The sequence below is a fragment of the Lontra canadensis genome, unplaced genomic scaffold (genome assembly GCF_010015895.1).
Source record: "Lontra canadensis isolate GAN:19392208 unplaced genomic scaffold, GSC_riverotter_1.0 scaffold137, whole genome shotgun sequence".
Classification (NCBI taxonomy): domain Eukaryota; kingdom Metazoa; phylum Chordata; class Mammalia; order Carnivora; family Mustelidae; genus Lontra; species Lontra canadensis.
Window position 1 is genome coordinate 2,258,836 of NW_022631131.1, and position 26,329 is coordinate 2,285,164.

The 26,329-nt window shown below is 43.4% G+C and overlaps 1 protein-coding gene across 6 annotated transcripts in view; it reads right to left on the minus strand.

Moving 5' to 3' along the window:
* Positions 1-26,329, minus strand: part of RFFL (ring finger and FYVE like domain containing E3 ubiquitin protein ligase) — a 62,892-nt gene that overhangs the window by 22,350 nt on the left and 14,213 nt on the right. The window contains exon 1 of one of the 6 annotated variants that reach the window (XM_032843304.1): positions 21,056-21,180. The exons of 3 other annotated variants lie outside the window; for them this stretch is intronic. The gene's annotated coding sequence lies outside the window, so the exon portion shown is untranslated. Of the gene's footprint in view, positions 1-13,308; positions 13,377-15,289; positions 15,411-21,055; positions 21,181-26,329 lie in introns of those variants that run through there. 2 more of the 6 variants (XM_032843308.1, XM_032843303.1) reach the window with 2 other exon arrangements.

The following is a 26,329-nucleotide window of genomic DNA, read 5'->3' on the forward strand; positions in this document are numbered from 1 at the left end:
GTTGTGGATCGTTAATACAGAATGGGCTTTGCTTCGTCTTGTATATTATCCTTAAAAAGCAATTAAAGTACAATTGCAATGACTCTGAAAGGAAATGCTATGAAAGCCTATCAATATGGCTTAGCTCTGCCTCTTTGAAATAACTGATAAGTAATTACATGTTTTGAGAAGTAAAGAAGAAAGTCATCATTCTCCACTGGAAAAATGCTTCTCGTCTGCCAGACGCTGAGCTACGGACGGACTCCCCAGCCCTTTATCCCGTGAGCCTCACAATTCCGGCATGTTGGAAATGTTCATCCCATTTTTGGGTGAGAAAACCAAGGTTCTGAGAAGTGAAATAACTGTTAAAGGTCATAGCTAGAGGGTAGTAAAGCCAAGATGTGAACCTGAATTGCTCCCACTGTGAAGCCGGTGCTCTGCAGGCTATAAGAAGTCCTCCTGATTCTACGATCGGTCAAATAATAACAAAAGCAGTCTGAGGGGAATGCGCTGAAGAGTATACAGAGTTTTTGAAGCTTTCCATCTCTACCAGAGCTTTCCCATCAGCACACAGGCATGCTCCAGGATCTCCCAGATTGAAAAACTCACCCTGGTCACGAGGGAAGTACAGAGTAGAACGGAACATGTTACACCCGCTGCCCACTGGAATGGCTAAAATGGGAAAACGGGATACTAGCCAGTGTAGACAAGGGTTTAAAGCAACTGGAACTCTAACTTTACCTGGCAGAAGTGTCAACAGGTACAATGCATGCACACGCACATACGCACACACAGTGTAAACTGGTACAACATAAACGGGCACTTCCACTTCCAGGGGTATTCCTAACAGAAACACATTCACCAAAAGGAGTCCTCAAGGCTCATAGCGGAATGACTGTCAGCCCCAAGGTGGAAACCAATCCAAGTGTCCGTCAACAGAACCGAAAAACAGATCGTGGTACTTAAATACGGCATTGAGAATAAACAAATCGACAATACAGATTAGCAATAAGGGAAGGGAGACAGGCACAAATGAACACATACTAAACAGTTCCATCTATACAAAATGCAAACACAGGCAAACTAATCTACAGTGTTAGAAACAGGACAGTGGTCATCCTTGGGGTAGGATAATAAATGGAAGGGGAAACAAGGGGGCTTCTGGGAACATTTGGTTTCTTAGTCTGAGTACTGTTTATATACACAGATGTTCACTTTGTGTAAATTTAAATCATACATTTAAAATTTAAATTTAAAATTTGTATACTCATATTACAATTAAAAGTTTAATTTTAAAGCATCTAGTAGAATATTTGTAAAAAACAGTAACAAAATATTTTGACCCCACACCCCTGACTCCTCGGTAAAGGTCTTTTTCTCGGCTCTCTGCTACATTGAAATGTCTCCAAATACTTGACTCCACTTCCTCAATCTCAAATTCACTCTTTACCCCTCTCCAGTCTCTCCTGAACCACTCTACCCAATTTCTTCTTTGCAGGGTCACCAAGGAATCCCAAGTGGCCAGATCCAAGTGACACTTCTCTATCTTCCTCTGAGTCAACGTCCCAGCAGTGCCAGACATGAGTGACCCTTCCTTCCCCCTTGAAACACTCTCCACAGCTCTGTGCCCTTAGTTTGCCTACCTCAAAACCCTCCTTGCTGGTCCTCCCCTCTCTCCTCCAATGAGGTAGGGAGCTCCCAGGCTGTCTCTGGCATCCTCTCTGAACACACTCTGTCTCCCAAGCAGAACCCTGTCGGGTGGCTGTGGATACTATTTTTAAGCTTGAAGATGTCGTAAATTCCTCTCCCTACCCTATCTGCCCCAGCAGTGATCTCAATTGCCATCTCTGATCTATCACGCACATTTCCCTCCTTAGACCCTTAGAATTTGCTGTCTGCTCCTTGAAGTCCCACCTGGACTCTTCTTGCCAGGATACCACACACTTGGCTCCCTCTTGCCACTGACCCCTCAGTTGAAATGTCATTCTCTAATCTCACGCATAAGAGCTAGCACTAACTGATATGACTGGCTTACTTGTGAACTGTCTTAACTAGAATTAACACATGAGGGCAGGAATCTACTGTAATTCCAGAGTTTAAAATGGCATCTTGGATGAAAGAACTGCTCCTAATTTCCCAGCTTCGTTCTTGCCTCTCTCCAGCTCTTTCTCCCCAACACACACACAGTTAAAAAGATCTTTAATGGAGTCGCGCTGCATTTTATTTTTTTAAAGATTTATTTATTTTTTAGAAAGAGGGAGAATGGGAGAGAATCTCAAGCAGACTCCCCACTGAGTGGGAAGCCTGAACCCGGGGGCTCAATCTTACAACCCAGAGATCATGACCTGAGCTGAAACCAAGAGTCATACACTTATCCTACTGAGCTGTGCAGGTGCACACACCCCCCCAACACTGCATTTTAGAAAGAAAACTCAACTCCTGGCATGGTTAAAAGACCCTGCCTATCCCACTAGTCCCTGCCCACTTCCCCGATTTGTGCCATGCTGCTTCTCTCCCGGCTCACTAAGCTTCAAGCTGTGGTGGCCTTTCCACAGTATCACACTCTGAGCTCCTTCCTTCCTGGATTGCTCCTCCTCATCATTCAGGCCACGACTCCCACGCCAGCCATGTAGAGGAGTCCCCCTCAGTCATACGATCTCTCCTTGCCCTTTCCACTGCCCTCCTGGGCACTGCCATAATCTGTCATTATAAATGTTTGCTTACAGCCTGTCTACCTGCAGACTGGAACCTCTGAGGGCAAGGACCCCATCTGTCTTCACTGTTTTATCTGCATCTAGGAAGTGCCACTCGCAGCGGGCACCCAGATTGGTGGAATGAGCAAACGGAGGTCAGAGGAACATTCAAGTATTTTGTCAATACAGCCAATGAGGCAAGTACTAGTTATCTCTCCTTAGGGCCCAAAGCATTCTGTCAACAGGGACTATGAAAAAAGTCCTTATCGAAAACAAAAGGGAGCCAACCTTTACCAGCTTTCTAATCTCACACCAAGAGCACAAGATGGTACTAGACTAGATTCAGCAAAGGGTAGGCATTATAATAAGGGATGGGGCTAAGGATTAAATGTTTGCCTCCCTCTAAACCAGCTCCCAGAGCCTCCACTCACACTGAGATGTCAGACTTCAAAGATACTAGGACTCCTGTGTCCTCCGGTTCCCAAGGTAGACTTCAGTATAAAGGAGCCAAGCTTTCTGAGTCTGTTTCCTCACTTGTAGAAGTAGGGATGAAAAATAATATTCATAAAGTGCCTTACCTATAATAAGTGATCAATAAATAACATGTTAAAAGAAATCATCATCAAACTATAAAATGGAGACTGCCTAGATGTTCATTAGTGATTACTGGCTGGAAAGCCCAACATGTCTCTTACTCTTTCTCTCTCTGGTTACCCCATGTTTGAGTTTGCTACCACCTAAGGGACTGAGTTGGGTGGGGCTCAGACACAGCTGATCACAACACCCACGCAATCAAGTATCAACCCTTGAAAACTCACCTGAAATTTAAAATCATCTCTCAACTTGAAGGCTTGTTTACTTTTAAAAAATAAGTTTGAAAGGAAACTTGAAATCCCTCAGAACTGTTTAATTTAAAACAGAATCTCCGAGTCACACCTGAAATTTTCCAGTAAACCTGCCTATTACAGTGCCTGCCCTGACCAGGGAAGATTTAAAGTGGCGGTGACGACACAATGAGCATGAGCTAGGTAGGGCCACTGTTTCATAGGTGAGGAAGTGAGTCGCAGAATACACACTGCCCTCACTTGCTGGGCGGTGACAGTGAGGCACACGTTCTCTGTGACACTGAGATCATTTCTGAGACGTTCCTTTTAGAATAAAGAATTCCAAACCCCTAAGTCACAGAGGAGACCGGAATACTGTGGGACTAGAGAACCCCGGGCCTGAATCAGATGAGCAGCTCCACGGAGGCAGTGTCTGGGCTGAAAAGGGATCATTCACCAGGCTGGAGAACAGTGGAGGAAAACATTTCCAAAGGCTTTGGATCCTAAAAGACATTTCCCAGCCTCCGCAGTAGTTCTTAGGATGTGGGTAGTAGATAATGCCTAATTCCTAGAGAGGAATTTCATTTGGGACCTAAATTTATAGAAAATAGACGAGTTAAAAAAAAAAAAAAAAAAAAGCCCAACTGTTTTACTTTGGTTTTAGAATCAGTTAGACATGACCTTGAATCCTGGCTCTAATACTGAATAACCGATTGAGCTTGAGAAAGTGGCCTCCCTGAGCTTCGGTGGAACAGGAACAAGATTACCTACACCTCATAGGCTGGACACAGAGCAGGTGCTCAGGAGAAAGAAGCAGCCAACCTTTACCAGCTTTCTAATCTCACACCAAGAGCACAAGATGGTACTAGACTAGATTCAGCAAAGAGTAGGCATTATAATAAGGCATGGGGCTAAGGATTAAATGTTTGCCTCCCTCTAAACCAGCTCCCAGAGCCTCCACTCACACTGAGATGTCAAACTTCAAAGATACTAGGACTCCTGTGTCCTCCAGTTCCCAAGGTAGACTTCAGTATAAAGGATCAAAGCTTTAGGTGAAAGAATTTCCTGTGCTGTTATTTCAGGGGTAGGGAAGGGAGAAACAGAAGGTATTCAAACTCCGGAGTTCAGAAGTCCCTTCTCAGATGATCCTACAAAATATATTTTTTAAAGGAAAAGTAAAAACTCTCCAGAACACCTAACATGTGCACAAGTGAGTGGTTTTGTCTGCATCTATACAATTATCCTGCAAACATCCGAATTAAAATGTTCCTTTTATAAACCCAGACGCTGGACCCTAAGGGTTGGCTAACTAGACCAGGGTCACACAGCTAAAGGGTGATTAATCTGCGGTCCTATGGAAAGAGGGGGATACTTTCACCCTCCACAACAACCTCCCCATGGCACCAGTCACTCAGAGCCTGTGTGCTGGGAGAGCAGGTCAGTGAGTTGCCTGCGGGAGAGACCGTGGACGTCACCAGCGAGCCAAGCCGTCCTTTCAACACGTGAGGACCTCGTAAGAGGTGCAGCAGACTAAAAGCCATCCCGAGGAATCCAAAATTTTATTTTATACATCCAGTAAGTCAACCCCATTTCCGACCTACTACCACTTCAGGGTACTAATGCTACAAACAGACCCCCAACTTTCTAAAGAGAAATATTAATCCATATTTAAGAGGTTTCAGTTTCTATTCTTGCCTACCTCTGTTCCAGCTAGAGGAGGGGTTTTTGACTTAACTGTCTCAACTACCTAATGTTCTATTGCTCTCCTTTTAATAAGTGTGTGTTTTCACTAGTACCCACGAAATAATGACGAGAGCAAATCCTCAGTGCTCAGGGCCTTATCCTCCGAGCTCTTAGCTCCAGCTCCACTGCTGTTCTTCTGGCCCCTCAAATGCCAAGCTTATTCTGATATTCAGGAACCTCCCGTGAGCTATTCCCTTGGCCCTGACCTCCTCATGCAGTACTTATTTCCTCAGGAAAAACTCCTCTGACCCTGCCTGTGCTCTCCCAGGATCTCGGACACCTCCTGATAACTTTAATTCATTCTTCTGCCCGTCTGGTTAGCGCTACTCTTGGCCAAGCCCTCTTCCAGGCACGGAAACTCTGAGAGCAACAGAACCAGGCAAGGTCCCCCACCGCATGATTACTTGCCAAGGGGGTGAGCACGCTAGCATCACGCATTTAATCAGTGAGCTAAAATCTGTATAATTCAAGTATTCTCCCACAGTAAGGGAGCGGAAACAGGAGTCTACAGCTTAACTGTGAGCCTGAGTGCCAGGTAAGTGTGATCACAGGTGTTTGCTGAAGGCTTAGTAATGATAACAGCAATAGAGCTTAAAAAAAAAAAAAAAAAAAGGACACAAATTCATGCTTGAAAATGCCACACTCATGATTCCAGGGTGATGAGCAAATTAAGGGTTTTAAACCCAAATAACCAGAGCAGTCCCTTGAGGGAAAGGTCTAACAGGAACATGCCTACCTCACACTTGGTGAAGTTAAGTTTTTAGTGTCTGCTAAGATGACTTAAAAAACAAGAACAGTGAGTTTCTACAAGTAGCAGAAAAATGTTAAAATTATCTGTTATGACAGCATTAGAAAGCCAGAAAGGGACAGCCTCGAGGACAAACAAGATCTGGCATGTCCATCCTTCTCTGCGTGAGAAGGCACAGAAGGCTTTAGTGACCTCCCAGAGCTCTGGTTCCAGAATACACAGCACTGCGATAAGAACTGTAAAGAATACAAATTAAAATAAAAACAACACATGGAGAAGTAGAATAACAGAACAGAAATGGCAGAAATCGAAGAGGCTGCACCAGATACAGCCAGGGTCTAAGCAGGGCTTGGCCGGTGGCTACCAACAGGCACAGCCCAAGCAAGGGGGAGGAAATGCAAGGCGAGAGGAGACAAGAAAGCACAGCCGAGGGTCTTGGAGCACAAAGGGTTAAACTGACAATGTGAAGAAGGGGAAAGGAGAGAGGTCTCACTTTCCGCTGGTAATAAATGAGCTCTTTTCCTGAAGTGATAACTGTTGTAAACAAGTGAAAACCATACACAATAATCACAAGTTATAAATGTTCTTGAAAACTCCCTGGTTTCAACTGGCCTATGACAGATATCTGCAGAGGGACCTCAGCATCTGCTGTGAAGTTCCTGGAAAAGTAATTCTAACCAATGGACTTGTGCCAAAATCTCACCCTCGGGGTCTGACCAATTAAATGGCTGCTTCTTAGTGTGGCGTTCAGGAGAGATGACAGATTGAACACTGCAGCGGAGAAACCTACACATTTAATTTCAGCCCAGGCATTTTGGCCCAAAGGGGGAGTCAATCAGGAAAGAAAGCAGTTCCGAGTACAGTCTTCAAACAAGCTGAAAACAGAATAAATGGACGTGCAGTTTAATTACCACAGGATCCTTCTTCCATCAAAACTGATGACAAAGCTCATCAAGGATAAAGAGCTTGATCCCCCTGTACTCCTGTGCAGAAAACAGGATTTACCAGACAAGCTCTTTCTAGACTGAAGAAGCTGCTTTCACCAGCTACTATCACAGGGACTGACTTCTGGGCAACCGGGATGGAAACCTTAACAAAGGGGTACCTGCCGAGCTCAGTGGGTTGTGAGTTCGAGCCCTACATTGGGTGTGGTGATTACTTAAAAATATTTGAAAAAACAAACAAACAAACAAACAAACAAAACCATTAACAAAGCCAGGGGATTCGCGGAGCAGGTTTCTGGCACAGCCCATGCCCTGGGGAAAGGCAGAGCTTAGGGACATGAGTTCTTTCTAGAGTCAAAATTATGCAGTTTGGGGGCGCCTGCATGGCTCAGTGGGTTAGGCCTCTGCCTTCGGCTCAGGTCATGATCTCAGGGTCCTGGAATCGAGCCCCACATCAAGCTCTTTGCTCGGCAGGGAGCCTGTTTCCCTCTCTCTGCCTGCCTCTCTGCCTACTTGTGATCTCTGTCAAATAAATAAATAAAATCTTTTAAAAAAATTTAAAAAAAAAATTATGCAGTTTGCCTTTCCAAAGTGGACCGCACAAGTTACTGCAGCCAAATGTATGGTATGGCATAGACTCAATGAGGACTCTGAGCCCTGGTGTTATTTAGTCCCTTTACACCTTATTTTCCTCAAAAACACAGAACCAGCTGCATTTAAAGGGCAACAGAAAGGATTAAAATAATGCATGTCACACATTTACTCCACAGCCTAGCACCTAATAGGCACTCAAAAAAAGCTGGCCACAAAATCTTTTTCAAGGTTCTTTAAAGTCACAAAATTTATCTGCTCTATCCCCTATCTACTGTTTTTAAGACCTGATGATACCTTTATAACAGGCTCAATGTAGCTTTATTCCCCCCCCCCCCGATTTTATTTATTTGAGAGAGTAAGAGAAAGAGAGCACGAGCTGGGGGAGAGGGAGAAGCAGGCTCTTTGAGCAGGAAGCCCAGTTGGGACTAGATCCCAGGACCCTGAGATCATGACCTGAGCCAAAGGCAGGGGCTTAACCCACTGAGTCATTCAGGTGCCCCTCAATGTAGTCTTCTAATGATCCTTGAAGAACTTAAGGAATCCTGGGAGAACTTCTCTCACAGGGGGTCTGATGTGTGACATTTCTTCCCAGTTCTACCACATTGCCCACAAGTCTGTCACTTTCCCCACAGCGTGCAAGTTTAGACTTTCTGCCTTAGCTCCTCAACCCTCTTGGCCATCAGAGCCAGAGAACTGAACATCTCTGCCCTCCCTCCATCCCACCCCACCCCGCCACCTGGTGCTCCACAACCGCCCTGCTGCACTGAAGTCAGATGGGGTTTTGCGATGAATCCAGGATAAATCCAGACCAACTACCCCCTTCCTCCCACAGACCTTTGGCTTAGTTTGATGTCTGATCTCAATCTGAAAATTATGCTGACTTTCTGAAATGTTTTCTGCGCCTGCCAGGATGTGATATGCCTACTATCTATCCCAAGGAGCAGAAATGGAGATTTCGAATTTGCCTCATACCACAAAGAAAACCTTCGTATCCTCCTCATATTCTCTCCTTGGAAAGAACGCCTGGACTTAACCTGGTCTTCGGGTTTTATTCTTTGCCACATATGAAGTGCAGACTGGCTCACATTCACCACTCCTTGACAGACTCAAGGATGCCATAGTGCTCACATGGTAATGCTGGCCTCACCGATGCTAAGATGTGCCACGTGACCTATTTGCTCCTGGAATTACAAAGTGGAAGGACAGTCTGCAATGTGCAGGGATACAGATCGCACAAAAAACATTACCCAGTCTTTCACCTGCCCCATATTCATTAGTTTATGGTTGGAGACCATCAGAATGGACCTGTTCTGGAATAGCTCATAGTGGCTATTATAATGCACAGATCTCAAGATTATTCCCCACAGGAGTTATTCAAATCCAGCCTGCTGATGAACCTAATATAGCATGTTTCAGCAGTGGGAAGCAATGAGCAATGAGAAGGGGATTCAGAAAACAGGGGTTCCTAAAACTGCTTACCAGCTGAGTGACACATCCCCCCACCCCAAGCAAATTGCTTATTTAATCTCCTCTCCAGAAACGTGCCTATAGGCTAAAACAGTTCAACAGTTAGCATTAGATCCAGCCTCCAACACTCAAGGAAATTTTCAATTCAAAGTCTAACAAGGCCCCGGGATAATTTGTAAACTACCATACTCAGGAAACACTCAAAAGGTGTGCTAGAAATCCTGGAATCCAACAAAAGGAACCTGTAATTTAAAATGCTGGTGAATTACAGGCTAAGATTTCTTATTGTTATTAAGAAATAAATAGCCAAGCACAGCTTGGATCCCTTATCTACCAAAAGTAACAGACCAGCAGGCACTCAGGGGTTTCACTTTATAAAGCACATGGATGCAACATGGTGTAGGTGAGGAAAACCTGTCATTCACCAGGAAGAATGGCCTGATCCCTAGAAGAAAGATGTATCCCTGTATAAAGGCAAGGGCAGCGAAGGACTAGTTGCCTTAGCTTCTTTTCAAACCAGAAACAGAGACGTCTTCTGTCAAGCTCAAATACTAGAAGTCTTGACTTTTTAACTACACCAAGTTTCAAAACACAGACACACAAAGTTACAGTAAAGACAAGCACATCCTGTTTGCACTTGACTTCCTGTTCTGGGCCAGCTGATCTATTTACACTGCTACTGCCTAGCCACAAAACAGTAACCTTTCATATCTGCCAACAACCAGTTCACTGAGCACTATTTCACGGACAGTAAAATACATTATTCTACGAGTCGTGTAGAAAAGATTCACCTAAAGAGCAACAAAAACCAATATTGAGCCTCTAAGCCACTCTGTCTCTCCTATGCTTCCTACTGACGTCTGACCTACCTGATAAAAAATTAATACAAATAGGCTGAGATAAAAAAAATTAAGCCCGAAACAGAATTTGGAATATGGGGGCTGAGAAAAAGAGCAAGGAAGACTGGAAATGTTTTTATTATTAAACATGGGCCCCTTTTCAAAAGTAGAAGGAACAGATTTCTATCAGCCAGAAGCCCCACTGAGCAGACCCCCAGACAGGAACCACCAGGAGTGATCACCACAGTTCATAAAGGGCCCTTCTGGTGAACACTGCCCCCAATCCAGTCAGCTACCAACCGGAGTCCACATGTCAGCAAAAGCTCTCCAGTTTTAGAGACCTGAAGCCCCCACTTGAAGTGAAATTTCCACTGTTTTCAAAGAGCTAGTAGTTCCCCCCACAAGCTACATTCAGTGTTGGGAGTAAATGCTAGATAACAAATATACCAGTTTTTATGGGCCCATCGGTTGGCCTCCTCGGGTCTATATTCTCATCTGGCAAATAGGAAGGTAAGACGACGCAAATCTCTAATGTTCCTTCCAGCTGTCAAAAAAGTTGCAGGATTCAACACTAACAGTTAGAGGAAGCTTCTGCCACTCCTGACGTTATTTCTTTGGTCCAGTAAGATACCTCTCATAGCCTACAATTCACGGTGTGAATATATGCCTTGATCTAGACCTCTCAAGTACCCAAGGACTCTTTTCCCTCTCCCTTGAAATGTGGATCAGAAAGTTTCTCACTGAAGGCAAAATAACAAACCTTAAGGTTTGTTCTCTTGACACATGGTCTTTTTATTAAGATCTTAATCTAATCGCCACTCAGTTCTCATGCTGGTCATATGATTCCTGGACAGAATAAAGCCACAAAAGGATGGAGAAAATCTGACCAGCAGCTTGTGGCCCTCCCACACAGTGACTGCTAATAGCGAAAGAATGAGGCAAAATCTGGGTAAGAAAAGGGAGTGGTAAAGACAAGCTGGGTGAGTCAGTGTAAGGGAAAACCCAGAAGAAAAGAAGAAATGAGAAAAAAAGAAGGGCAAAGAAGGGGGGCGGGGGAATCCAAACCAATGAGCAGAAACTTAAATTCTGCTTATTCATTCATCTATTTATCTATTTATTATCTATCTATTTACATTATGTGCAGAGAACTGAGCTGGACACTAGAGGAGACACAAAGGTCAACCAGATAGATCTGCTCATGAGGTTATGGTCTAGTAGGAGAGATAAAGGCATGTACACAAACTACTGAAATATACAGTAGAAAGGATACTGTGCCATAAAGGAGACATAAAAGAGAATTCTTTACTATGAGACCCAGAGGAAGAAGTGATTACTCCCAGTGAGGGATCAGACAAGGCGGCTTCATAGGAAGAATGACCTTCCAAGCCAAAAACACAACAGGAACAAGGACACCCAAGCAGGAAATCAAAGACACATAGGTACAGTGAGTAACTGGATTTGATTTGAGATACAAGTGGGCATGAAGGGAGGGACGTTAATAACAATAGCTAGCAATCCACAGAGCCACGGCTAAATTGGTAACTGGGTTGGAGCCAGAGAAGTATTCCAAAGTCAGACTCAGAATTTGAGTTTAAATCCAGTGGAGAAGGAAGGAAGGAGGGAGGGAGGGAGGGTGACAAGTTAGGAACTTGGAGGACTCTCAGAACCCATAAAATTAAAATAATAAAATAAACGCAAAACCAGTGTGTGCAGATATTGAAAGTCCTTCCAAAGAGATGCAATGTCTTCCAAACTAAAAGCAAGAAGACGGGAGCACAAAAGGGCTCAGGTGATGGTGTTAGCATATTTAAACAAAGAACATGACCACATCTGGGCTCCTGGCTGGCTCAGTAGAGCATGTGACTCTTGATCTCAAGGTTGTGAGTTGGGAGTCCCACGTTGGGGGTAGAGACTACTTAAAAAGAAAATCCTGGGGCACTTGGGTGGCTCAGTGGGTTAAGCCTCTGCCTTCCGCTCAGGTCATGATCTCAGCGTCCTGGGATCGAGCCGCCGCCGCCCGCTGCCCGCCGCCGCCCGCCGCCGCCCTCCACAATCGGGCTCTCTGCTCAGCGGGGAGCCTGCTCCTCCCCCTCTCTCTCTGCCTGCCTCTGCCTACTTGTGATCTCAATCTGTCAAATAAATAAATAAAATCTTAAAAAAAAATCTTAAAAAAAGTGATCACATCAAAGTGTAATCTACAAACTTTAAAAAATCTAGAAAAAGTAGAGGAGGCTATTTTGACTCCTGAATCACCCAAGACTGAGCAATACTGCAACTAAGTGACACACCATCTTCTCTGCTGTGGGACAAGTTTCTTTCATGAAGTTTAAATGGGAACTGCATACAGTAGCACTTAGGGGTGTGGGCTCCTAGAATCTGAGGGACTCGGTTCCTTCCAATCTGAGTTCATCCTCTTACCAGCTTGGACAGAGCCTTGGTTTCCTCATTTGTAAATTGAGTACAACGGGCCCACTGGGAGAATTAAATGTCCTACTGTATGCAAAAGCACTTAGTAGAATACTGAGCAGATAGAAGGCAAATCAATAACCTTAGCTTTTTTCTAACTTCCCCCACAAAGTATTCTATCATATTATTCCATGCTCACAAAGCAAGCTCAGTATTATTAAATTTCATTTCTCAGATCTCTTGATACAGAAAAGCAATACCCTAGCAAAATCCAGAATCCTGTCAATAGGAAAGGACTCCTTCACTCTGGAGTAACAAATTATCATTCCTTTCTGAGCACAGTCACCCAAGTCTGAATATAGTGCTGTCCCCAAAGACTGACTGATCATTTCCAGGTATAAAGCAAAACAAATTTTGTGGCCTGAGAACCAGACCTAAAATACAGTGACCTGAGGGGTCTTCCTAAGAAAACAGATGGCACCCACCAGGCTAGCCCTTCCTACCGCCACCCTTAATCTGCAACAAGCCAGTCTGTATAATGTGACTTTCCTGTACTTCTCCACCCTTCACCTCTCCATGCCCTTCAATCATGCACAACGGCAAAGCACTTGATCTGCCTCTCTGACCTTCTGGAGGTCAAAGATCCCATCTTATCAGCTTGACATTCTTCCCTCCATATTCCAGTATACCTTGCATCAAACTGAACTACGACATTTATTATAAAAATGAATTTCAAACACAGCTTCCTTGAACAACACAATCCATTGAAGTCCACCAGCTCTACACCCTGAGGCAGGATTTATTAAACTCTTTTGATTTACTGAACTCTTATTCTACGTTTTTCTTCCCCTCTAACTCCCCAGCCTTTCCACACCTGAGCTACCAAGTATTACAGAAATGTCAGAAGACTTTATGGACTGGGTGCCCAGCAAATTCATACAACTGGGACCAAGCCACCACTGGGCTCCGAAGTCTTTTATTCATCTCTAGTTGATGACTCCACCGCAACTTTCCAAAGAGCAGCTTTGCGCGGGGTTGAGGACATGGGGCCTAGAGTTAGACAGAACTCACAGTCTTCCTCTGTGACCTCAGTCAAGGTGCTTCACTTCCCTGATCTTCACTTCTGCTTCCATAAAATGGAGAACCTATGTGAGGTAATTAATGCAAGCCCTTAACAACACAAAGTGCTCAAAAAGTAGGATCTGAGTCATGACTCTTTTCTACTATGTGTAATCTCAGCCCCTCTCCCCCCCCCTTTTTTAAAGATTTTATTTATTTATTTGACAGACAGAGATCACAAGTAGGCAGAGAGGCAGGCAGAGAGAGAGAGGAGGAAGCTGGTTCCCTGCTGAGCAGAGAGCCTGATGCGGGGCTCAATCCCAGGACCCTGGGATCATGACCTGAACCGAAGGCAGAGGCTTTAACCCACTGAGCCATCCAGGCGCCTCCCCCACCTTCCTAACTAGAAACCTCCTCACCTGCTTTACCAAAGCAGTTCGGCTGGGGTCTGACTACTTATTTTGAGGCAGTGGTGGCGCCCTGGGAATCAGGGATCAGGAGTCCAGCTGGTGCCCTACATGAGATGTGAGACCATAAACCGTTTCACCTTTGCCTCCAGCTCCTCCGCTGCAAATGAGTGTTTTAATATTTGAGAGTGAAATGGGAAAATATGAGAGAGCATCAAGCAGAGGAGGCGAGTAAGGGGGAAATAAGTGAGATAATAAGACCTTCAAGTAAAACAAACCTGGCTTCAAATTCCAGTTCTAGCACTTACCTAGCTGTGTGACCTTGGGCGAGTTTCTTGTGTGCAAAATGGGGGCAATAGCACCACAGGGTTTTGAAAAGGTTTAAAAGAATGTACAACTACTTGGCACGTTGGTTTCCCCTCCTCCTTTCTCCCTCGTCTTTCCCTTTCATCTCAAACATTCCCCTTTATTCACTAGACCAGTAGAGCACCATTTCTGACCATCAGTTAAAAAAAAAAAAAAATTAGCACATCTCCAACGTCTCTACATGTAACAGCAAATTAGGCAAGTGCTACTGTACAAATGGTGCTACTGTACTATCTAAAACCTAGTACTAAAAAGAAATTTCAAAGAGAAAGATAAAAATAGAAGAAAAACTTAGTTCTAGTATTTCCTTCCCATACCCCAGAGTAAGGTCTTACATACCCTTCAAATCTGGAAGTTCATTCTGGGAGTCACTGTACTATTAGGCACCCTGTTTAGACACAAAGAGAGAGAGTAGACTCGGGGCGGTTCCTGGCACAGAGACGGACAGGGTCGGAGCTCAGCAGACGTCAGCCTCCGCACACCTGCTTCTCTGTGCAGGTCTGCGCAAGCAAGCTTTCAGCCTCTCCCCTTCTCTTCGGTTCCCTGCTTCCCCCACAAAGCAGTGGTACCCTCCTTCACCCACAGGTCACACACGTGTTTGCTCACTCCACTCCGCTTCACCAAAAGCCCTCTCCAACGTCCTCTGAGATCTTCTGACGGCTAAATGCATGGCTTTCGCCCAAGTCCTCCACCTTCCTGACCTCCCTGCAGTCCCAGACACAGGTGACCTACCCATGTTCATCCTGCAGGCCCCTTCTTCCCCTTCCCTTTCCACTGAAAGTGCAGAAGCTCGACTCCCCTTTGATTTCAAAGACCAACCTTTCTCCCTGTCTTTCCCTGGGTTCTTCTTTTTGGTCCCTAAGTAACCCCTAGGGCTCTGTACTTACCACTCTTTCCTTCTCTAGTGAATTCGACATGGTTCTTTTAAAATCTAGGGGCACCTGGGTAACTCAGTTGGTTAAGTGTCCGACTCTTGATTTCAGCTTGTCATGATTTCAAAGTCGCGGGATTAAGCCCCTCGGTGGGCTCTGCCCTGGACATGGAGCCTGCTTGGGATTCTCCCTCTCCCTCTTCTTTTGCCCACCTTTCCTGCACATGCGCATGTGCTCCCTCTCAAAAAACTAAATTAAATTTATCCCGCAAATATCCTATTCTCATCATATACAGTGCCATACTCTGCTCTATGTGCTATTATCTTTCTCAAGAACTAGAACACACACCTCCTGACTGGTCGTCCTCTTTGCCGCTCTCTTTTCTCCATACAGTAGTCAGAATAATCTTTGACCGCTTGTTACTCTCCTGCTTTAAAACCTTCAGTGGCTTCCCATCATGCTTTTCTGGTAAAACTTAAACTCCCCATATAGCCCACAAAGGCCCCATGTGATGTGGGCCCTGACTTCCACTCCTGCTTTACCTCATGCTGCCCCCAACCCCACCCCTATTCACCTCACTCTAATCCCTTGGCAGTCCACCTTTCAGTTTCTTAAAAATAAAAAGACTACTCCTTGTCCCCAAGGTCTGCACACTTGTGGTTCCTTTCCTGCCTGGAACATTCTCCACAGCTCTTTTCACCAAGCTGGCTCCTTATCAGCCAGACCTCTGCTCCCCTGCCCTATAATACAGTTGTCTGGCACATGGTGGGAGCTCAATGAGTACTGTTCAATGAATAGACTCCAGAGCCTTTGGTCAGAGAACTCCCAATCGAAATACCCAGAATCAGTCTCACCCTTCAGTTTCAGCACCTCGTTTCTAAATGCTTGCTAGATGGGTATCTGTACCTTGAATTTAGCATAGCAAGTACACTTGAGACCAAACCCTTCATCTCTTCCCAAACCAGTTCCTCCCACCTTCTGAACTTACACAGGCAGTGTAATCCACACCTCCACTTCAAAACCATGAATTTCCTATTCATTTGCTCCACCTGTCCACAATTCTAACCACTCTTTAAAACTGAATTTAAGTCACTTCATTCATTCATGCATTCAATCAACCAGTTATTCATTCATCAAACACTTACTGAATGCCTTTTATGAGGCAGGTACTATGTTAGATACCAGAAAGCAAAGCAGACATATTTTTGTCTACTCTCTATCAAATAATCACACAAATGTTATAAATTATAAAAAATTATAACCTACAAAATGCTACAAAGGAAAAAGTGCTAGAAACTAGAAGAAAAAATGTGAGGCATCAAAAAGCATTCCTTTAATGATGTGCTGATTGAAGGAGACAGAATTTAACCTAGGCAGACTAGAGGGTAGAACCTGCCAGGCAGAGGGTTCAGCCAGGTCCTGGAAGCAAAAGGAGATCAGCAGGCCTATCTTAAGGCACCTAGCATTCGGCCTTATATATTATACCTATCAGAATCAGTCTTGTCCCCTTCCCCAACCTCTATCCTCATTTTACTGTCACCTGAGAAAAAGTACATAGAGTGTCTCAGGTGCCACCACAGCCCCCCCAGGAGACATGGATTAATTAACATGTCTGGAACCTACGGAAACCATGCTTGTAAAAATCTCCCAGACAACTCTAATATGCAGCCAAGTTTATAAATCAAATGCCTAAACTATCTACTCAATAAACATGTATCAATTAGTGTCTCATTAAATATCCCTAAGGTTAACATAATAAACTCTTTCCAAATTGGTCACAATAATCTCAACCATACTGTATGGCCTTTAGCAGTGTGACACTGATACTCTACCCTTCCCGAAGTGTCCCCTCCCCTTCGACGTGGGCTACATTTGTGACTTTTTTAACCAAAAGAATGAGGAAAGTGATAATGAAGGACTCCCAGGCCTAGGCCTTAAGAGGCCCTACGGCTTTCATTATGGCTGCCTTGGAAGTCAACCACCATGTAAAAGGAACCCCATATTGATTAATGACTGATGAGAGACCAAGAGAGAGTCCAACCTCAGGGAGGAGAACCAAGATGTCTCGGCCAACAGCTAGCACAGAAACCCACGTATTTTGAGTGAAGCCATGTTGGAGCTCCCAGTCCAATGAAATCACCTGGAGCAAGGCAGTATGTCCTTCTTCCCTGGATTACAATTCACAGAATCATGAGCCATAAAATGGCTGTCATTTGAAGCTACTAAACATATTAGGATGATTTGCTAAACACTGGTAGATACTGAAATAGTCAGAAATCCAACTCACTTTCAGCAATCATTCAACTGTTTCCCAGCTTTGATGACCAAGAAACTCTTCTTCATATTCATTACAATTACTCCCCCTTCAATTTAAGCCCATGTCCTCTTAAATCTTTGAAGTACGGGAAGAACAATTAGTCAAAATCCCCCCGGCAAAAACTATTCTTATACTTGAAGATGGTAATTGAGCCATCCCTTAGCTTTTCCTTCTGTAGGCTAAAATCATTCCTTTTTTAAAAAACTTATAATGATAGGACTTATTTTTAAACTTTTTAATCATCTTTATCCTCTCAAGTATTGGGGTGGCGGGGGTGGGGAGAGAATGACAGAAACTAGATGCCACATGCCAGTACTTAACAGAGATTATTTCCTAGCCCTTACGGTTCATCTTTCCATAATCCAATTCTACAAAAGTTTATTACCCTACAAATGTAACCATTTACTGAAATTACCATGAAACCTTTTGGGTTCTTAACACTCCGCTTACTCTATCTTGTGCTGACTCCCTTCACTCATCAACCTGGTCTGACACTCCATTATTGAAATATGTTTTTAATAAATTCTAGGTATTTGAAGCACGATAGAAAAGCTTGAGGTTGGAAGGCACACCATTAATTTCAATCAAGGTCTCTAAGCACATTCAAGGCCTTTCTGTAGGTCAGAAGGCTCTGGGTACCTCCTTCCACTTCGATGGTAAAGTGGCCTTATGAAAGGCAAGATCTTTAGCACTTGCCTACTGAGCAAAGGCACCTTTTCTGTAGAAACCAACAGGGTGTATTTAACTACAAAGAGACAGACCAGTTGCTTAACGCAATGTAAAAACATGCTGTCTCTCTGAAGTCTTACCTGAATGTATACTTCAATGTCAAAAGTAGCTTTATAATCACCAGTAAAATAGGGATAATAAAGCCTACCCAACACAGAATATTGTAGGTGTCAAATAAAATGACACATGGGAAATAATTTTGTAAAGTATTATAAAAATGTTAGGTGATAATATGGAACTAAGTTTCAGCAAGCCCAATAAATCTTCAAATTAACTTTGAATGGTAACCTGATGATTTCAGGTGACATATATGGAATAGCACCACGGGCTCAAGTTCACCAAACAGGAACTAAAAACATGCCACCTAACAAGACAGCTTACGAATTTTCTAATACTGCCAAGACTAATAAAGATGTTTGGACTAATGGTTTGACACTGGGGACCCACTTCAGCCACTGTCTGATAGTGTTGGGCTCTAGGCCAGGGAGCAGGTGTAGAGAAGGAACAGTCTACTAGAAGAAACAGACAGTGCTGTGGAAGTCCAAATAAGGAGAACAACTCTAACTCCACTTGACGAAGGCAGGGAAGGTTTCGCATATGAACAAGTCTCCTGGGGGATGAGTACTTTGAGAGTCAAGAGGGTGAGGCCACTTCACCTAGAACAAAATGCTATAACCAGAGACTGGGAAGATGGGAGAAATTCGGTGAGGATGGAGAGGAGAGAAATGACTGGGGAAAGGAGAGAGGTAAGCCAGGTAATAGTAACAGGTAGGTCAGGGTCACATTGTAAAGGGGTTTACCTGTCAAGCTAAGTAGAAAACAGGAATCCAGTGGCACTCTGAAAACCTGAGAATGAGAACATTTGATCTGGGCCTTTAGGAAGATAACTTTGGCAACAATGTGGAGGGGACAGGAACAGAGAAAGACCTAAGGTGGGGTGGTAAAGCCCGGTCAAGACTGGATGGAGGGGGCACCTGGCGGGCTCAGTCAGCAGAGCATGCAACTCTTGTTCTTGTCCAGTAGTTCAAGCCCCACACTGCGGGTAGAGGTTATGTAAAAATAAATAAATAAACAAACAAATAAATAAATAGTTTTTAAAAAGAAGATTTGATAAGGCTCTCAACCAGAAGTTACAAACTCAAATTCCTGGAGGCAAAGTGGGTAAAATGTGACATCTTTAGTCTTTAACATCTGGGAGAATGGTTACCTGTAATCCTTGAGAATGCAGGCGCTGTCTCTAAGTATTCACCACAAAATTCGAAGACATTGGGCTGGTTAAACAAAATGTCTAGTAAATTAAGGCAATACAGTGGGAATGAAGGAAAGCCACACATCGATCAAACGGTACTCCAATAACATCATCAAAAGAGCTTAGCAGAGGGGTGCCTGGGTGGCTCAGTCGTTAAGTATCTGCCTTTGGCTCAGGTCATGATCCCAGGTCCTGGAATTGAGTCCCACATCGGGCTCCCTGCTCCACGGGAAGACTGTTCTCCCTCTCCCACTCCCCCTGTGTCTCTGTCAAAAAAATAAGTAAAATCTTAAAAAAAAAGCACTTAGCAACCATGGACTTAGCATATTTAGGTGATGTGAGGCATAAACAATGAACAGGAAGACCTGGTAGACATCATTAACAGAGTTCAAACCTACAGCAACAGAAGCAGCTGACTGGTCCTCGGTGGGAAGATAACGTAAGCCATTTTAGATCCCTTTTGAACACTCTGGTAGGTTTTTCAAGTTGGGTAAAGTTTATCAAGTTGGAAATAAAGATCTGAAGCTTGGGAGAGACAGCTGGACTACTAAACATACTGAGGATAGCTGAATTTACGGGCCTATTTGAGATCCTTGGAGTAAGGGATGGTGGGGGGAGGCGAGGGAAGAGTGGAAAGATGCCCAAAGTGAAGTCTTGGAGCCTCTCAATGTTTATGGGATAGCCAAAAGAGAATACAAAGAAATAATAGAAGGATATTCTCGAAACTCAGAAGAGACAAGGTAACCTCAAAGCCAGATGAAGAGGGTCACTGGGGGAAAGAAGAATGGCCCCACAGTGCCACATGCCAGGCCAAGATTAAGTAAGGTGGAGGCTGAAACCACAACATTGGGTTTGGTAATCTGGAGTTTACTTATGATCTTTAGGAAAACATGAGTAAGGTAATGTGGGCAGAAGCCAAAATAACAAAGGGTTGATAAGAGAATCAGAGTTGAGGACGTATACAACATAGGTTCCTCCTCATTCTACCCTTACTGAGAACCAACCATGTCCCAAGGAACATGGATAATCATTCTAACAAAACAGACACTGATTCTTGACGTATGCTATGATCAGAGTAAACAGTGCTGTCCTGTGTACTCATCTAGTCTTGGTGAGTAAGAAGAGACTCCATGGAAGAAATGACTTTGGCTCTGAAGCCAGCCAGGTGAAGTTGGGGCAGGGTGTTTTAGAGATAGCTGGCTGGTGTAAAGGCCTGGGGTAAAAGAACACATGGGCCATCTGAGGGGAACTGTAAGGAGCAGAAGCAAACTCTGAGAGGGGCAACTGCCTAGCAGTGAGGCTTAAGTGTTAAAAAGTTTCGAAGTGAAGAGCAGGAGGGAGATAGAGCAGTAGTCTGAACAGAATTAGGATGAGGGGAGGTTCTTCATAGTACCTCAGAGAAAAATATGGAAACTCGCTGATAAGACAGTGTTTCCCTACAATTCAATATTCCAGTGATCAGATAGATAATAAAATACATTTGCTTCTCTTTCTTTAATAATGGTTTAGTTTGACTAAACTATTTCTCACAAGACACAAAAAAGGACAGAAAATACAAGAGCAAAAGATGGATAAAAGCTGTAAACCTGATATGTTTGTCTTCTCTAAGGTTTCTATGATAAATGGTCTACTTAGGACTAAAACCACATCCAGATCCCAAATGAAATGAAACTTTCCCCCTCAAGACCTCTTCTAAAGGCCTAAGAGACTGACTTTAAGATACCCACACTGCTGAGGCAATTCTGAAGACAAAGGATTTCCCATTCCTCCTGCAGCTCAGTCTAGCTAATAAAACTAAGAGAAAACAGTCTGGGGTTACCTGATTTTGCCTGTTTCAAAACATTACCACAGCAGAGAGCAAGCAGCCTCCAGTTCCTGCCGCTGAGGTCCTTGGAGCCATTTCAGATGAGCTCATCTCAGGAACCAACAGCAGCAGCTTTCAGGCAAAGTGAATGGTGCCGCCTGGGGACGTGTCTTTGGTAAGTAAGCAAGATTGCAACAGAGCAGGCAGTTTACCCGGGGCAGTGCTGACTCATGCGAGGCAAACTCATGCGAGGCAAACTCCTGCTTCCCAAACAAGCCAGCTGGAGCCAACGCAATCAACCGCATCTCAGAAAAGAAGAGGTGCCCCACTGATTTTTTTAAATGGAGTGCTGACTACTGGGGGCTGGTCCCTCACTCCCCTCTTGCTGGTTGCTCGGCGGACCCTGGAGCCCTTACCTGGAAGGCTCCAGGGGTCACATTCTGAAATTTCATTTGAGAACAGGCTGGGGCTCAGGACAGCAAGATTACTGAAGGTAGCAGGTTCACAGCCTTGAAGATCTCCCCTGAGAGGCTGATAAAGAAGTCACTTTGCATCTATAAATTAGAACATCTGGGTCAGAGGAAATGAGGAACTTGCCCGGTCATCGCTAGTTGGTCAAATCACCCGAGTGAATTTTTGTCAGCTTTAACCAGACTCCCCTTTCTGTTTCCCCATTAGGCCATCCCTGACCTCTCTATTTCCCTAGACAGTGCAGAATCTCTAATTAAGACAGAAGTAACTGAAGGCTTTAATCAGCTGCCACACACAGTTAAAGCCACATTATCCACCAGCATACCTACCGGATGCTTAAGGAATCCAGGAGTCTCTGAAAACTGTATTAACACTTGCTTTTAAAAGAAAAATCCCTAAATCTGTGTCGATTCTCATTTATTGGCCAGCTTATTAAAAAAATCAATTCTAGAATGACTGGCTCATCAACAGCTATTAATTATTATTGAATTTGCCCTGACCGGCTAGAATGGCGCTATACAAAGAAAACAAAAGATTAAGCCCTTGCTTTATGTGGGGTTTTTTTGTTTTTCATTAGACAAGAAAGAAACATTAAAGTTCACAACAGATCCTTCTGCTCCCTGCTCAAAGCTTCCCAAGGCCATCAGCTTTTCCTCAGCATGGGCATTCAAGGCCACCACACCTAGTCCTGTCCATTCTTCAAGGTAGGTCCCCTGCAGCGTGAACTCTGGGTGTAGCTGCCAACTCAGCTTGTCACTCAATAAATGTTATTAGGTTAGTTAAAATGTACATGCAGACTGTCAGAATTTGGGTTTAAAAACTATGCTACTGGGGCGCCTGGGTGGCTCAGTGGGTTAAAGCCTCTGCCTTCAGCTCAGGTCATGATCCCCGCATCAGGCTCTCTGCTCAGCAGAGAGTCTGTTTCCTCCTATCTCTCTCTGCCTGCTTCTCTGCCTACTTGTGATCTCTGTCTGTCAAATAAAAAAATAAAAAAATAAAACTATGCTACTTAATTCTATTCCTTTTCAAGGGGCTAGTTTAAAAAAAAAGTTATTTATCCAATTGGCTTAATTCCCCTTAATTACATTATTCCAGTAGGATAGCCACACTGAGCTTTTATAAGGTTTCATAAAATGTTCCCTCTTTTATTCCTCCCTTTCAGTGTTTTCCTTTTCAGGAAATGGCTGTATTTAAAGTTTTCCTACAGTATGTGTTAATTAGTTCTTTTCAAATGATAAAGACATCTTCAGAGCAGTTTGCAACTGTTATCTCATGGACCACACTTTAAAAAAAAATTTCTGTAGTTGATGATAAGTCACAAACATTCTAATACGGAGCAACCCTCAAGACACATACAGAACGGAAAAACCCATTATTGTTAGAAGCTTCTGGCACGTTCTATATATTAGTTAACTTTAAATAAGGAAGAGAAAATTCAGATAGTACTATGGCCAGGAAGTAAATGTGAATTATATAAAGAAAAATACAGGAGCCAGAAGCATCAGAATTTCCTAACTCTGATAAAATAAACACCATTTAGCAGGTGAGAAGAACTGTTGCAGATTATCATTTCCCTGTTTTGGATTCTGTACAGTTCCCATCTTTTTCTCCAAATTATAACCATACCCCATCCCAGTTCCTTCTTTTAGGCTGGAAAGGCTGAGGATTACACTGATTTAGGGCTTTAAAAAGAGGCTAAATCTGAGCAAATGACTCAGGTACATGTAAGGTTACATGAAAACTATGAGACTATGAACCTATATGAAAATAAGAAAAATAATTTGGCTTTGTGCTTAATAATTTATCTTAATGCATTATCTTAAAACTCAGACAAGTCACCCACCTAAAGGTACATTTTATGGGTGGTCATAAGAGATATAAATATCACTAAAGTGTGTATATAAAACTTGCACACACTCATACTCACTGTTTTTCTTGAAGAGGAATATGTAATGCCATTTATAGGCTACTTTTTTTTTTTCCTGCAAGAGATCTTAACATTATAAACAGTAAGCAGGTGTCAAAAGAGAAATAAAAATATTCATATCTCGTGATTCTGTAGTCTTCCAAATCCATGGAAAATTACCAAATACATACAAAAAGATAATGGGACGATACACATACCAGGGAGGGAGCTGTGGTGGGAACAGATCAAGGAGGTATTCTTAGCTTTATGAGTATTTGAATTTTTTATTTTTGCAAGAAACACATATTCAAATATTAGTAATTTAAAATTGGGTTAATTTAAAAATTTTTACCATTTATGAACTAATCTTTCCCCCTTTCTCACTCTTTCTTCTTAACATCTCCCTTTTACCTACTTTTCCCTCCCCAACATCCTAAATGATACTGCACATTTATTCTGTTCAACAAATTAATCCTATTTATGTCCATATCCTTTTTCTTACTGAGAAGGAGCTAACTTGATAAATCCAAGTTTTCAGGAACCAGTGGCTGGCTGTCTCTCCTTGTGGAGACTTAGGGACATTGCCAAATTCTAATCCTTGGAGTTGTAGGATCTTACGTTTTTTTCAAAAAACTAGAGTACCTCCTCTTCGAAAAAGACAAATGAGCATCAACCAAACATCTATCATCTAATAAATCACAGAAATTAAATATGAGAAATAAAGTAAATTTTAGGATACTTGACAATCCACTCTAGGGGTACTTAACAATCAACAGAAGTGCTTATTAAAAATGATTATTTCCCATCCCAGTCCCTCAGACATTCTGAATTAGCACGAATGCAGAGAAAGGCCCCAGAATCAGAATTTTAAATAAAGAACTCCCTCTCCCACGTGATTCTGATGCAGGTGGCCTTGGATATTTTGAGAGATTGGTCATATAGCTATGTTCCCTGAGCACTGTTTACAAAATGAAAAGTTTTATTTCAAAGACCACCAAAATGAGCAGTAGTCTGAGAAGCTCTTGGACACTAGTCCCCTTACCCACAAGAACAGCCAAGAACATAACAATTGAACTGTATTTATTTTGTCAACTGGACCATTATTTTCTTCAAGCCTCCAGAGACAATTATCCTAACTACTCTTAAGGATTTTAGCTGTCACCCACAGTCATTATATGGAGACATTTTCACACCTGGGATGCAGTACAAGGGGCTTAATGGAATTTTTATGGCTGTGAAAATTAAAGTTCACTTGACTCAACAGAATACTCAAATAAAAGAAGGGATAAAACCTCCCTAAAGGCGCAGGTTGAAAGTAGAGGCTTTTGACTTCCTGATGAGGCAGTTTTGCGCAGAAATTCAAACCATGGGATGCTATATAGCTCATATGTCTTCAGAGTACCCAAATGCCAACTTATCACCACAGTATCAGCCAACGCAGGCTCACTGTAACATTTGGAAGCACAAACCTCCTGTATAAAATGGCCTCTCCTGGGAGACAGAGGCTGTCGCCATGGCGGGGATCATTCCATCCTGGGGCCAGAAGGACCAGGCAGTGCCTTTAATCTTTAACGAGCCACTTTCATGTTCAGATGTAGGGTAGGAACTGGCACTGCATAAGGCTCAACTGGCCTCACAGCACTTTGCTGCAACCCCCGCTCTCCCCACAGCTGTGTGAGGGCAGGCGAAGGGAGTCTGTCCCCGCTGGTACAGGTACCAGAACCTGTCCTATAACTTAACTGTGACCACCCGATTATCCGCTACGGTGTAATAGTTCAGAAAGGTATCCAGTATCAAGGGTACAGCAACTGCTTACCTCAGGCACCGTGAAATACTAGATCCCTAAACGTCAGGGAATTGAAAAAGCAGCGAGCCTGCAGGAAAAGGGAGAGTCCAAAGGTGACAGGACACAGGCTGAGGCCCTAATAAGACGGGGGGAAAGGAAGTCAGCGACATGACCCAATTGCCATCCTGGGGAGCGCACTTTAGAAACCTGGCAACAGAAATCTTGGAACTGCTGGACGTGTAACTTTCTATACGAAGCTATTTCTTCCCTTTTTCCCCCTGAGCTGCTAATACAGACAGGCAGGGAAAGGCCCTTGTCATCCAAGTCCCTCACCTAAACAACTCCCAAAGCCGCATAATGAAGTGATTAGTAAGCTCCGGTCCTATTCCCCAGTAACCAAGCACCCTCTCAGAAGAAAAGATTCCAGCATTCAACTCTGAAGATTTCCTGAACGCACAGTTCTTTACTGTATTACCTCTGGATTCTTCTCCTAAAATACATCTACACACACTCTCTTCTTTCTCTCTACTCCCGGCCACCTCCCACACTCATGCCCTGCCTCCAATAAGTCAGACTTCCTGACTTTTCACCTTGGTTTCCATTAGAAATGCCACAAGATTAAGTGACCTTCTCACAGGTTCCCAAGCCTAGGGGGCCTTTGTGGACATGTGTTTCCTGTGGACAGGGGACTCCTAGCCAAGTAGATAAGGTTACCTGTTCACCTACAGTTAATCTTCAAACTGGCTTAGGTAGGCTAGGGAAATAAAAGGTAAGACTGCACAGCTTGAATGTCCCATCAATGTCATCAAAATAATGGAAGAGAAAGAAAAGACAGGAGAGATTTCAAAATAAAGACTGAACTGTGCATTTCAGTAGCACTTAAGGAAACACTCCATCTGACTAAGCAGCTGATTGAATAGACTAACACCCAAAGGACTGTACGTTCTCCAAAGATCACTGCGCTCACAGTTTTTGCTTTCCCCAAGGTTCATAAAATCAGACTTGCATTATTTATAATAGAGCAGATAGGTAGATCCTAACAGCCAGAATTTTACTGATTTTCTTGCAAATAAAACTACAACTTTATTTCGACCAAACCCATGTAACAAGGAAGAAAATACATTTT